The following is a 15,399-nucleotide window of genomic DNA, read 5'->3' as shown; positions in this document are numbered from 1 at the left end:
AAAGAAGACTCTATTAAATGGTTAAGTAGAATCAATCTGCTGACGCGCAGATTATACTATTCTCATGTGAACGGGATGTAAAGACTCTTCTAGGGATCATAGCTTCGATGTGAAGCCTTTTTGAAATTTTCACTTATTCAGAAAATTTCTTAGTTCGAGAAAATCCACTGTGAAGTTTGAAGTTACCGGATAATTCGATTATTACCGTCATTAATACTATCATTTTCTTCATACCGCTGCTGGAATACATGTGCTTGAAGATCATTTAATGCGTTTGGTCATTATAGAAGTAGTTTCCCAAGGACAGGTTCTTTCTTAATATCAAACATATAGCAATTACTCATAGATTACATTAAAACTAAAGTAATTGTTGAAGACTTTACTTGATAACAGAAACGTGCTGTCTTTTTTCATTTATTTGCGACTAGAATTGTCTGTCGAGTACTGCCATCTAAAAGTCAAGGGATCTTAGTGCCTTTCGATATACAACGTACTCAGTTCATCCATATGATTTGGTCGACGTGACCTGTTCCAATTTGTGTATGACACAGAATGCCATAAAATCAATTGTTTTCCTTTGCAATAAACAGAAGTATTTTCACTAAAAGCAATCCAAGTTCAAAATATTCGCAATATTAGTTCAAATTTAATATTCACTTCTATAATGTAGGACAGTATTTCACAGTTGCAAAACCCGCATCCCACCCATTGACCTTTCACTAGTCGCTGACCGTACATTCTAGCTCAGAGTGACACCAGCTTAAGTAACCTAATGTAGCGAAGACTGTTTGCCAGTGCTCTTTCTCACCGGAAAATAAGCAATTCACTCATTGCACTCCATAAGTACGCTGTAACAGTAATTTCTGCGTATTTGCAATGCTTACGGATTGTAGAATTTAGTGGTGATCTCTCTTCCACTTCTGTATACAATAAACCTGACATAAACGGGCGCTCCAATTTTACAGGCTCTGGGCAGTGCAATATCATACAGACTACAGTAATGCACTTACAACTGCCAACCTCACTGTTCGTTTTACTTGATTTTGTGATCATTTAAATAAAAGAACATCTCCCTTTCCCATTCCGTGCAATTTGTCAGCAAGGTTTTGGACTTACAACCAGCGAATTGCAGCAGAGTACCGCCAGTAAACGATTCACAAACCACGATTTTGTGCCGTTAAGACTATTTCTTTATACATTGTCGTAGCTGAAGGAATTTAGTTTCTCCTTAAATCGTCTAATGGAGCAACGTTCACAGATATCTGACATAGGAAAAGCTCTTTAACCAGGTACGAAGGTTGTAAAACAAACTTACCACAGTTTGTGTCACATTAATTTTTTGTCTGATAGCACTGCTTAAGTATTTTGTCTGAGAGGTATCACAAGTAGTGTTCCCGTAGCTGTGGGAATCATTGGTTGAGAACCAGTTTAACACAAATGGGTATGGTACTGCTAAATATTCAGAATGATGATCATCCGAAGTCTGAGTTCATCTACAAACTGAGGTGTATTTATAATACTGAAGCTAGACCTTGTATCCTTGTTTTCCTTGAGTGGGCATCAGAAGGCGTTTACACACATGTATAAAATCCTATGAATACTATGAATGCTATAGTTAACGATGCTCCCATAAACCATTTTTTAAAAATTCTTCTGGGTCTTCAGTGTGCAATATGTGTTATAGATCCAGTCTTAAACAAAAAATTGACTGCCGAGACGTTCACGTAGGTGGACAATACAGTCATGCTCCTCTCAGAATTCTATGTCCGGCAATATGCGCGATCTAGCAACATTGTAGACTGCAGCAGTTCCCAGAGGAAGTCTTGACTGCACTCTGTGTACATCACTCTTGACCACGACTGTAGTCTTGAACTATTTGGCGAGACTAGCTAATGTGAGGACTGGCAAACTAAAGCACATGTCGAAAAAGTTTTTATCGTCCTTTTTTCTCTCAGTGCTGAAACTATGAGTGTAATTTAAACGAATCTACATTATATTTCGCTTTGTGTTACTTTGGTAATACCAGTTTGGTTCAAAAATATTATAGCGAGAGGTTTCTAGGCCGGCCTTCTACCTCTGAACACCGCATGCATCTGAGATCTCTGGAACCCATTTGCTGCCCACTAGCGGAGGCTAAGGTACTCCCCTACCTCGCCTTCCGCCAACACCACCTGCTCCACATCTCACTCTTCATGGTGTAAAATGCTTTAATGTTGTTGAGTGGTGACCCATAAAATCTGTCTACGATTTGTGTTTCACAACCGATAGCAACGGAGGCACAAAGCCATATTTATTTGATGAGTATTTTATTACACTAGTATGGATAACATCAATGTGGCACAGAATTAATTTCATTGTTTGTAATCCAGCTAGCTATAGCTAAAGCATCACGTCCTGTTATTTTTTCTTTCACAGGAGATTCTCCAATTAATTTTTTTTAGGTCATGGATTCATATGTGTTAGTTAGGCGCAGAGAGTAAATGCAATGTAATGTTTTTGGTTTCTTTCTTTGATTCCATATTGTAAATGGACGTGAAACACTGTCTCAGTACCTTTCAGAAGATGCTCCATAGTTACTCAGGCGAATTGCTTGTTTTGAGGTCCATACATTAATTAATGGAGATGTGAATGCTGTTTGAAAGTGATATTTAAAATATTCTATTGGATTTAAGGCAAGAAAATTTTCCATATTTGATGCTACCCAGACAAAAAGGAAGTTGCTAGAGCCGCTGTTAGCAAACGTCTGCAGAGAGTTCCTAATTGCTAATGTGGAAATTTAGATTGTAGGCCCTACACTCATCGAGAGGTTCGTTTTCTTCATACTTATGAGCCTGGCGTAAGAGTAGTAAGTGAAGAACAATATTAAAATTCGTATCGTTGACGGTCGATTCGAGTTTCTTCAGAGACGCATGTCTTGTGAAGCTGCTTGGCAGTAAGAAAGCCGAGATCTGTGACCATTAACACAACTTACTAAGTCGAGTTACCAAGAGGACTTGATGTGCAAGGGTTTTCTTCCGATTTCGTTACAGAATTTTTTCTAGAAATACGCAGCTCCATAAAATAAATCAGAAAAAAGCTCGCACACACTGAACACAAGACTCCAAGATAAATGTGTATATTGTCCGTGAGGAAACATCTCACATTCCATTCATCCTGATCCATTCGTAATGTGCATCATCAGCAATGAGTGATTGGAAAATTGTTGTGGGGTGACCGATAACAATAACAATGGTAGTAATAACAAATCAGTAATCAAGAATGTTTACTGCATTCCAGACAATTGATAACGATTACCAAAATAACCAAGAGAGGCAGAGTGTTTAATTGGCGTACTGCATAGGTGTTCATACCACTTTGTTACTGAATTCTGTTCTGATTGCGTGCAGAGAGAAAAGAAAGAACCCTGTAGCCATACATATCGTTAGTACAACCAGATAGTACCTATCAACTAACCTTGATTTGCATCAAAAGACGAACATGGCGTCACCATGCTGATATTAGAAATACATTTCTGTTTTCTCTCTCTGTCTCTCTCTCTTTCGTTTTATTTTTTGAGGAAAGCATCGAGAAGCGAGAGTAATAAGCAAGTGGCGTATAATATATTTAGAGTTATTTACATCGGGATACATAATTCAAAAATACATCTTTTAAGTGTATTATTGCGTAATTCCTATTACTGACAGTATATTCGTGAGCTTGCCCACATTCAGTGGAGTGAAACCTATCAAAGATGCAATCAAAACACAAATAAACACAAATGTTTCTTGAACCATGCACAACACACAAATGAAAAACTAGTTGCACTGACGTGTTGTCCGATATATAGCTCGGAAAATATATCTGATTCATGCTGCTAAATACAGCTCTATCAGATATCAATTTGGATGTGTACCAAGTGTATAAAAGTATATCTTGAAGTACACAGTAAGGCACATAGAGGTATTCGACTGGAACATAGTCATGACCAAGATCGTAACTGGGATCGACAGTATCGTCGTCTACCACCTTGACAACTCGAACGGTGACAATGCCCGGCTGGTTACTTACGTTTACTGGTACAAAGCTACAGCACGAAAACATAAAAATGTTAATAACCCGAATATCATTAACTTTGGAACCCATAGTAAAGTAAAGCTGTCATCAGTCGGAAGACTGGTTTGAACACGACATTGTTTTAATAGGCACGGTCTTGTTGGAGGTGGTATGCCGTTGCTTTCCTCGGACCTCTGAGTTGACTTACCTAGCCAGTTAATAGGGGAACCTACAGTTTAAAGTGGCTTTCGGACGACAGTGCAACTACGCATTTTTCACATCAATAAAATCTGCCCCTTATGAACCATGGACCTTGCCGTTGGTGGGGAGGCTTGCGTGCCTCAGCGATACAGATGGCCGTACCGTAGGTGCAACCACAACGGAGGGGTATCTGTTGAGAGGCCAGAAAAACATGTGGTTCCTGAAGAGGGGCAGCAGCCTTTTCAGTAGTTGCAGGGGCAACAGTCTGGATGATTGACTGATCTGGCCTTGCAACATTAACCAAAACGGCCTTGCTGTGCTGTTACTGCGAACGGCTGAAAGCAAGGGGAAACTACAGCCGTAATTTTTCACGAGGACATGCAGCTTTACTGTATGATTAAATGATGATGGCGTCCTCTTGGGTAAAATATTCCGGAGGTAAAATAGTCCCCCATTCGGATCTCCGGGCGGGGCTACTCAGGAGGACGTCGTTATCACTTATGTATCATGATTTGTGTATCAGGAAGTCGTTTCTGAAAGTATTTGTTAGGAGTGTAGCCATGTATGGAAGTGAAACATGCACGATAACTAGTTTGGACAAGAAGACAATAGAAGCTTTCGAAATGTGGTGCTACAGAAGAATGCTGAAGATAAGGTGGATAGATCACGTAACGAATGAGGAGGTATTGAATAGGATTGGGGAGAAAAGGAGTTTGTGGCACAACTTGACCAGAAGAAGGGATCGGTTGGTAGGACACGTTCTGAGGCATCAAGGGATCACCAATGTAGCACTGGAGGGCAGTGTGGAGGGTAAAAATCGTAGAGGGAGACAAAGAGATGAATACACTAAGCATATTCAGAAGGATGTAGGTTGCAGTAGGTACTGGGAGATGAAGAAGCTTGCACAGGATAGAGTAGCATGGAGAGCTGCATCAAACCAGTCTCAGGACTGAAGACAACAACAACAAAAGCTGCCCGAGGGAAAATAAGTGTAAAGTGGCACACAATAACCGTGTGACTAACCAGAGACCAAACCCGAAATCTTTGTTATCATAGTTTTGCTCTTTACCTTTTTGCCACCACTTAACAGTTACAATCCTTAACGTATTAATAAAATGTTTTATTTGAAGACGCTCTTTCGGTGTACATAATTGAAAATACGATTGTCCATCCTCAACTTTGGCCTCAAGTTTTCAAAATCTAGTGAGTGTCTAGAAGAAAGCTAGAATGTCCATGCAAGCATGTCAGACTCTTTCCTCGTGAGACTTATTTACAGATCGGAAGTTTGTGAAGACTGTTTCGCCCTGCTCCCTACAACGAGCTTTCTAAGTGACATAGAGCAATGTATGCTATACCTCGAATACACTGAACGCCATAGTTTACTTTAGTGCTAAAATATGTTCGTTCCTTCGAAGTAATAGTTACGACTAAAACATCTTTCTGTTGAACCTGAATTATGTTATACAGATATAAATTGTCATTTAACACAGCTCCCTAAAAATATTTCTATCATGGTTCAAGTTCTTGTTTTTTTTTAATACATATATGGTAAAATCGATAGCTGCGTATTTCAGACTAGTGATATTCGTGGATATATCCATAAACTGAGCCCACCTATCTGTTATAACTGGATCGTCTGCAACACCATTGATTTACTGATATTGCTCTGAACGTTACAGTGAAACCTGAATATAATCTGTGTGTCACAGTATTGAAAGCTTGAAATCGGGATTGAATTTGACATCGGTGCTCGTGAGAGTGCTCTGCGTCCTGTGTGGCATTTCGTTTCCTGTTGCCTTGTGAGTCGCTTCTTACTTCTGTCAAGATGACATTTCACAGCTCAGTGAGTATGATATAGGTCGTATCCTTGCGCTTTATGAAGACGGTTACTGTATCAGTGCCACTTCCCGTGTTCTGGGATACAGCAAATCGCTATTCATCTATGGGTGAAGAGGATGGAAGGTGAAGGCCACATAAACCGTCGTCGCCGCCCTGGACGCCCACGGACTACTACAGAGGATGAAGACAATAGTATGCTCGGCTGCAGTGTTGTGGACCCTTTCAGGAGCATAAGAGAAATTGAAAACATCCTAACAGTGAACAGGTTGACCATCTGTTTAATGAAACTGAATATGAACAGAGACTGTGGCATTATTGACAACTCTCTCTCCTGTTTTGTCTCGTCTGGCGGTAGGCCGCCATTGTAGTACTGTCTAAGTTTTATCTGTATTTTTGAAAAATATAGTAGAAATTGTTGTTAGAAAGTGTGTATTGTTGCCTTAGTTGTGTCCTCTCATGGTCGCAACCATTAATTCTCATTAACCAAGTTTTTTCAGACCTTCGTAGTGCAGGGAGCTCGTTTTCCCTAGCAGCATTTGGTCGGCCATTACGGTGACGATCCATGTTATTAAATGTAAATGCGAGAGACTTCCCAATTTTATCTCATTAATTTCAAAGTTAAATAGGGTAGCGATGGATTTATCAAAATTCGCAGCACTGAATGAGTTCAGTATGTTTCATTTTGGCCGCCTAACGGCAGATGAGATTTTGTCCAGGTTTGCCTTGCATATAATGAACAAGAATTATTGAAAATCATTCCATTCAATAAGCTCTGCAATATCTCAGTTACTCTTTGTGAAATTTGGTACATAAATAACCCGTAGCCTCTGAGACCCATATTAATAATTACAGTTTGCCTAAGAATACGCATATTTTCTTTTCAAAATAGCAGTGCTCACGCAAACTATTTATTAGAAAGCGGTGAGTAGCTCGCTGTGTTTAAAACATATTATATCGTACGTATTTTGGGCAGCTGATATCCGAACGAGTGTAATGGCGTTATTTGTTAATTAATAGTCTCAAGTTAGCACACAATATTTGAAGAAACACCCAACCAAAATCATAAAATATAATTATAAATATAAAAATATATAATTATCCCATGATAAGTGGTCCCACGCGTATATATATACAGTTATACCGTGGTAAAGAGCACTGGTAAACAGTCTTCTAGAATTTATGGTCAGCGACTAAGTGTAAGGTCAATGAGTCGGATGTGTGTTTTTGCAACTGTGAAATACTTAACTACATTATTGAAGCGCATATTAAATCCCGCCTTGGTGCTGATGGCGGCGGGAGATGCTAACGTAGACTGCAAGGAATGCCCCAGAAACAGCAGCTGACGACGGCCGCACGTGGCGAGCGCCGCTTACGCGGCAAGACTGTGTGCCGGCGAGTGTACTGGCTGGCAATTCCGGGCGGCTGGCCGGCCACTGCGATGACGAAAGTTGCCCCGTGCTAGGAGCGAACCCGTGTTCTCAGATTCGGCGGCTCTGGGCGGCGTCCATTGAACTGGATTTCTTCCCAATTCACAGGTGACTTCACTGGTTCGGCCGCATCCCTTCGTCCGAACCAGTCACCCGGGTTATTCACTATACGTCTCCCTCTATTGCTATGCTGAAAACTTGAAAGCAGGTAAAGAATGCAGAATTCGCTTGGTCCCAACTCCCCTTGACGGGAGACTGAGTGGCGGCTCTCTTTGTAAAAGACAGTGTTGCTTGAGGCAGCGGGATGTGGAAAGGGTCCTTCCGGATGCCATGAAGAGCACAGGGTGCAGCCAGCTGCAGGTGGTGGCACATGTCGGCACTAATGACGTGTGTCGCTTTGGATCTGAAGAAATTCTCTCTGGATTCCAGCGGCTATCTGATTTGGTGAAGGCTGCCGGTCTTGCTTACGAGATGAAGGCAGAGCTCACCATCTGCAGCATCGTTGACAGAACCGACTGTGGACCTTTGGTGCAGAGCCGGGTGGAGGGTCTGAATCAGAGGCTCAGACGGTTTTGCGACCGTATTGGCTGCAGATTCCTTGACTTGCGCCATAGGGTGGTGGGGTTTCGGGTTCCGCTGAATAGGTCAGGAGTTCACTACACTCAGCTGGCGGCTACACGGGTAGCGGAGGCTATGTGGCGTGGACTGGGCGGTTTTTTAGGTTAGAAGGCCTCGGGAAAGTGCGGGATGGGCTGCAATGTCAAAGGGTGCTTGGCAATTACAGGACGTGCTTGGATCAAGGAACAGTCGGAATTTTAGTTGTAAATTGTTGTAGTTGCGCTGGAAAAGTCCCTGAGCTTCAAGCGCTAACAGAAAGCACAGAAGCTGATATCGTTATAGGTACAGAAAGCTGGCTAAAGCCTGAAATAAGTTCTGCAGAAATTTTTACGAAGTCTCAGACGGTGTTCAGGAAAGATAGATTAGGCAGAATTGGTGGTGGAGTGTTTGTGTCTGTCAGTAGTGGTTTATCTTGTAGTGAAGTCGAAGTAGATACTCCGTGCGAATTGGTGTGGGTGGAGGTTATACTTAACAGCCGAATTAAGTTAATAATTGGCTCCTTCTACCGACCCCCAGACTCCGATGATACAGTTGCGGAACAGTTCAGAGAAAGTTTGAGTCTCGTAACAAATAAATACCCCACTCATACGGTTATAGTTGGTGGGGACTTCAACCTACCCTCGGAATGTTGGCAAAAATACTTGTTCAAAACCGGTGGTAGGCAGAAAACGTCTTCCGAGGTTGTCCAAAATGCTTTCTCCGAAAATTATTTCGAGCAGTTAGTCCACGAACCCACGTGAATTGTAAATGGTTGCGAAAACACACTTGACCTCTTAGCCACAAACAATCCAGAGCTGATAGAGAGCATCATGACTGATACAGGGACTAGTGATCACAAGGTCGTTGTAGCTAGGCTCAATACCATTTCTTCCAAATCCATCAGAAACAAACGCAAAATAATATAATTTAAAAAAGCGGATAAAGTGTCACTAGAAGCCTTCCTAAAAGATAATTTCCATTCCTTCCGAACTGACTATGCGAATGTAGACGAGATGTACCTCAAATTCAAAGATATAGTAGCAACAGCAATTGAGATATTCATACCTCATAAATTGGTAAGAGATGGAACGGATCCCCCGTGGTACACAAAAAAGGTCCGAACGCTGTTGCAGAGGCAACGGAAAAAGCATGCGAAGTTCAGAAGAACGCGAAATCCCGAAGATGGGCTAAAATTTACAGACGCGCGAAATTTCGCACGTACTTCGATGCGAGATGCCTTTAATAGGTTCCACAACGAAACATTGTCTCGAAATTTTGTACAAAATCCGAAGAAATTCTGGTCGTTTGTAAAGTACACAAGCGGCAAGACGCAGTCAATACCTTCGCTGCGCAGTGCCGATGGTACTGTTATCGACGACTGTGCCGCTAAAGCGGAGTTATTGAACGCAGTTTTCCGAAATTCCTTCACCAGGGATGACGAATGGAATATTCCAGAATTTGAAACACGAACATCTGCTAGCATGAGTTTCTTAGAAGTAGATACCTTAGGGGTTGCGAAGCAACTCAAATCGCTTGATACGGGCAAGTCTTCAGGTCCAGATTCTATACCGATTAGGTTCCTTTCAGATTACGCTGACACAATAGCTCCCTACTTAGCACTCATATACAACCGCTCGCCCACCGATAGATCTGTACCTACAGATTGGAAAACTGCGCAGGTCGCACCAGTGTTCAAGAAGGGTAGTAGGAGTAATCCATTTAACTACAGACCTATATCATTGACGTCGGTTTGCAGTAGGGTTTTGGAGCATATACTGTATTCAAACATTATGAATCACCTCGAAGGGAACGATCTATTGACACGTAATCAGCATGGCTTCAGAAAACATCGCTATTGTGCAACGCAGCTAGCTCTTTATTCGCACGAAGTAATGGCCGCTATTGACAGGGGATCTCAAGTTGATTCCGTATTTCTAGATTTCCGGAAAGCTTTTGACACCGTTCCTCACAAGCGACTTCTAATCAAGCTGAGGAGCTATGGGGTATCGTCTCAGTTGTGCGACTGGATTCGTGATTTCCTGTCAGGAAGGTCGCAGTTCGTAGTAATAGACGGCAAATCATCGAGTAAAACTGAAGTGATATCAGGTGTTCCCCAGGGAAGCGTCCTGGGACCTGTACTGTTCCTGATCTATATAAATGACCTGGGTGACAATCTGAGCAGTTCTCTTAGACTGTTCGCAGATGATGCTGTAATTTACCGTCTAGTAAGGTCATCCGAAGACCAGTATCAGTTGCAAAGCGATTTAGAAAAGATTGCTGTATGGTGTGTCAGGTGGCAGTTGACGCTAAATAACGAAAAGTGTGAGATGATCCACATGAGTTCCAAAAGAAATCCGTTGGAATTCGATTACTCGATAAATAGTACAATTCTCAAGGCTGTCAATTCAACTAAGTACCTGGGTGTTAAAATTACGAACAACTTCAGTTGGAAGGACCACATAGATAATATTGTCGGGAAGGCGAGCCGAAGGTTGCGTTTCATTGGCAGGACACTTAGAAGATGCAACAAGTCCACTAAAGAGACAGCTTACACTACACTAGTTCGTCCTCTGTTAGAATACTGCTGTGCGGTGTGGGATCCTTACCAGGTGGGATTGACGGGGGACATCGAAAGGGTGCAAAAAAGGGCAGCTCGTTTTGTATTATCACGTAATAGGGGAGAGAGTGTGGCAGATATGATACACGAGTTGGGATGGAAGTCATTACAGCATAGACGTTTTTCATCGCTGCGAGACCTTTTTACGAAATTTCAGTCACCAACTTTCTCTTCCGAATGCGAAAATATTTTGTTGAGCCCAACCTACATAGGTAGGAATGATCATCAAAATAAAATAAGAGAAATCAGAGTTCTAACAGAAAGGTTTAGGTGTTCGTTTTTCCCGCTCGCTGTTCGGGAGTGGAATAGTAGAGAGATAGTATGATTGTGGTTCGATGAACGCTCTGCCAAGCACTTAAATGTGAATTGCAGAGTAGTCATGTAGATGTAGGATTACTTTCAGGAAAGACTGAAACCTCCAGCTTTCAGAGGAGGTAGATCGTTAGTACAACTGTTTGCCTCAGCAGACGTGCTAAGCAGGAATGTTAGTTTAAAACACTTGTAACCAATTTTCTGACTGGAGGGCACGTTTTCTCTTGTGTGTACCTACGTGTAAGTCAATCAATTCGTCAGCTTCAGAAACCTGTCATGGACTGGGAGAAGTTTTCTGTCTTTCTCCCCGCACCTTCGAATTATTCATTAATGATAATAAAATCCTCAGGAGTACGAGTTTGTTTAACTTATGTACGAAACCATTACTGAAGGGAACTCGCAGCTTCCGCTGCAGTTTACCAGCAATTTTCCTACAACTGGAGAAACAGGCACGTTACAGGTGGTTAAAATAGATCACACTTATTGCTAGCAGAATGAAGAATAAATACGTGTTGACAGGCGGTTGAGAAGATAAGGCTTGTTGCCAGATACCACTTGCACCCATATGGATGTTTCCATTGTAGTTCCGAGTGCAGAGGTCAAGCTAGACTCAACTGTTACCACCTCTGCCTACTGTATTCATGCTGTATGAGAGTGGTAAGAACGACCTTACAAAAGAATCACCAAGTGGATTGTAGTTAACTTCCATGACGGCCTAACTGCACAATTTTATCACTCTCAGCCACACAGTTGCTTGTCTCACGCAATGTAATGATTCTGCTGATGTTCGTTCTTATTTTTCCGGTTTCTTGCTTTTAACCACATTCCATTCCTGCAGTATCCACGACTTATTCTCCTGATTATACATTTACTGTGTTCTCTCACCTGACAGAAAGATAGATTTAAAGAATACAATCCTTCGTTCTTTCATTAAATGTTCACTTGCTTATCTCAGTGAAATATATGTTGCTGCTTCATGATAATAAACTATGACTCTTACAGTGACTGCCCTGTAATTTACCGATAAAAATTACCTTGTCAGTAATACATGTATGTGTAGTAAGGTACCTATAGAAGCACTACAGTATTTTTTATTTACTTTTTTGATTAAATGAAATTTATTGCTTTTTGGAAAAGATACAATAATAAATATTTTATCTGGCTTTAAAATGAAAATCTTAAAAATGATACCAGTTAAAATGTAGGGCAATAGTCAGAAACGACCATCTGACATCCTTCACTTTTCACTTTCCTCTTCATCTTTCCCCTCATTGTAAATGTATTGGTGCAAATAATTGCCTATTTTACACCAGTAATGAGTTTATTTTTATTATTTGTTAACTTTAGTCCGTCGGTTATATTATTAACAATTTAACAAGTGAAAAGTGGGTGAGTGTTGTATATACCTCAGGATACGCACTTAATTTATCATATATTTCTGAGGTATTATCTAATGCAATACCCAGTTATATTATCTTATCCGTATTTTCAGAAAATATGGATATTTATTTAGTGTAATTTTATTCATTTGATCTGAGGGGCAAGGGTTGGTTGGTGCCAGTATATTCTTCGTTTATCACTCAAAAGTATTAAATAAGGTTACCCAAGGATGCAAAGGAAATCTATGTCATGTAGACATATAAAGATAAAGCAGCCATCAACCAGAAAAGTGGTTCGAACTCCCCAGTAAATTTCTAGCTATAGTTCCGTTGCTTCCTGCGATTTCTCGACTCCTTTATCCGGTCTGTTGTGAGAAGTTTACAGGGAATACGAGTCATAATTCGACTTCGCATTACTAACATTAACAAATCATTGTCGAACGTGAAAGAACAATTACGTGTCCAAATAGTCTTTGGACCAATCCCGGATTGGCACTTGGACCGTCATGATTTGTAATCTGACACTTACCCACCGTACCGCCAAGCAAATTGGAAATCCTAATATTTACACTTTTATTAATTATTGAAGCAGACCGTGGCACATTAATAAAGTTAAAAACTCCTGTGAATTTTTCAGAATGAAATATTGAAGGTATTTTACGCTGAGACTGAAGCACTTCACTGCAGGCAATTGATAGTAGAACGTCTGCTTTGAAAGGATATGCTGGAGACAGGACGATAAGCTTCGGGTCGCAATGGCGACAGAGCATGAGAATTTGGGCTTGAAAAGCAGTAACATTTTGCTATATACCACTGTGGTAGGCGCGTAGGCTTTTCTGTTCTTATCCAACTACAGTTACAGTTTACATCAGCTGTGTAGGCAACCCTGTTTCTAATACTTTCTTAGTCTGAAAGGTTCAAAATTCGTCGTTACGTGATGAAGCAGTAATTTTACTGAGGTTGGCTGTATGCGACTAATGATCGACTATTCACATTTTAGATGTTCTCTAGAAAGGGGCCTTACATTATTTCCACATTTCCTTACTTAACCGAAATTGCTCTGGAATTACTAATCACTGCACAGTGTGTTTCAGATGAAAATACGTTCCTTTTTTTTTCGTTGGCTTTCAGGATTACTTCGTTATATTTTTCCGGAGTCCCAATGCAGTTGGAAAGCTCTACACATCTATGTACATATTGTCTACATTTAGGACTGCTGTGGCAGTGGTGCTGCGTTACATAAGCTCGAAGAGATGGAAAATTATCTTAACTTTTCTCGACACCTCTCTCATCTTATTCTTCTCCTCTTGCCAGGCGCTGACGAAAGGTCAGTTTCTGGCGGCTGCTGTTGCTATTGGTATTGGTTGCTATTGGTCGACCAATACGCAGACGGTTAATCTCGGTTGTGGAATGATGCTGGAATTTTCGCCTGATGTTGTCCCATACTGCTAGACTGGAGACAGATATGGTGATCGAGCAGGCCAAACAACATGTTGACATTTTGTACAGCACTTTGGGTTACAACAGCGGTATGTGGCAGAGCGTTATCGTGTTGGATAACACAGGCCGGAATACTGTTCAAGACTGGCGTACAGTAATGGAGTCAAGGTTCATGGGATGACCACAAGAGTGTTCGTGCTCTCGCACGAAATCGCACCCGAGACCGATATATCGCAGAAGGAGCATCACGCTTTTCGTACTCCTACTACACTGTCTCATTCTTACTGGTTGTAGAGCTGTTAAATGTCTCTTGACTAACATCAACTCATCTCGCTCAATCTCAAAAGTAACTATCTATCACACAATTTTCAGTGTGTATCTAAAACAAACATGCTTTTGATTCTCATAGTGGCGCTACTGGGTTGTTTCAGCTTTTTTCCGTCAGTGTATGCGGAAGAAAAGTAGCTATTGCTCATGTGAGTCGTCTCAGTAACAAATCTTCCATTTCCATGACAGAGATATTCAGCGAAAGATATAGGAGGTTAATACACCAGAAAATGTGTTTATGGTATCACACAAACGGACACAGAAAAATGGTGACTGTTCGCTGCGTTGAAAGAATTAATTTTTAAAAGTGTCCAAACATTTAAACATATTACGTGAATGCGGGATCGAGGACACGAGCTTGCGACGTCGCTTGGAAGCGATGCTATAATCTGAAAAGCTGCAACCTATATGTAACTTATTCAAAATTTTATTTCAGTGGTCGTTTAACCATTTCTGTGGTCGTTTTTATAAAGTTTTGGGCTCTGTTGCCTCTATGTTGGTTATAGGGTATACTAACAACAATGCTATGTCACCTAAAGCGTCGAGGACCGTTGCCTAGCAATTACTTCCGTATTGTCTCGAGTACTAGAAGTGCCTATCCGAATTCGCTGTTTGAGTTATTGGGTGAAAGAAGCTTCAGCTTTGATTTAAGTGTTGTAGAGTGAATTTTGTGTTTCGAGAACAACAATCGAAACATTTTAAAGTTCCTTGGGAGCTTTAGAAGCTTTTTGCGAAGTGAACACCCAGCTTCAGAACCGAGGAGGATTGTACCTGCAAGAGGTATGAGTTATTCGCGTATCTGTCAATGATTTATTCACGTTTCGGAATCATCTGTAGTTAGAATATCGTAGAAGCTTTTAAGTGTCTGTGTACTTGGTAAAGAAATACTAGCAGGTTGAAGCATGTGGTAGAGTGTGATGTGATTACAGAACCTTATGTTAGTAACAGTATATCACGTGAAACACCATTTTGTTTCAATTTTTCATGGAGATTCGAATATTAACTTCTTTTTTTTTAAGAGAGATTTCTACACCATCTGTTTAGCGTAATTCATGTTCTTTTATTTTGTGTTCTGTAACTAATTTCTTAGTTTCTCAATGGCAAACGTGTCAAGCAAATTGGTCTTTTCCAGCCGTTTGCTTTGACCCATGACATCCTATGTGACTTCATGACTTTATGTTGAATTGGACGTAAGTGGACTGTTATTAAAAGTTAGCATGTGGTTGTG

This window comes from Schistocerca gregaria, chromosome 5 (assembly GCF_023897955.1).
Source record: "Schistocerca gregaria isolate iqSchGreg1 chromosome 5, iqSchGreg1.2, whole genome shotgun sequence".
NCBI lineage: Eukaryota > Metazoa > Arthropoda > Insecta > Orthoptera > Acrididae > Schistocerca > Schistocerca gregaria.
The sequence above is the reverse complement of the archived record's forward strand: the minus strand, read 5'-3'. Positions refer to the sequence as shown.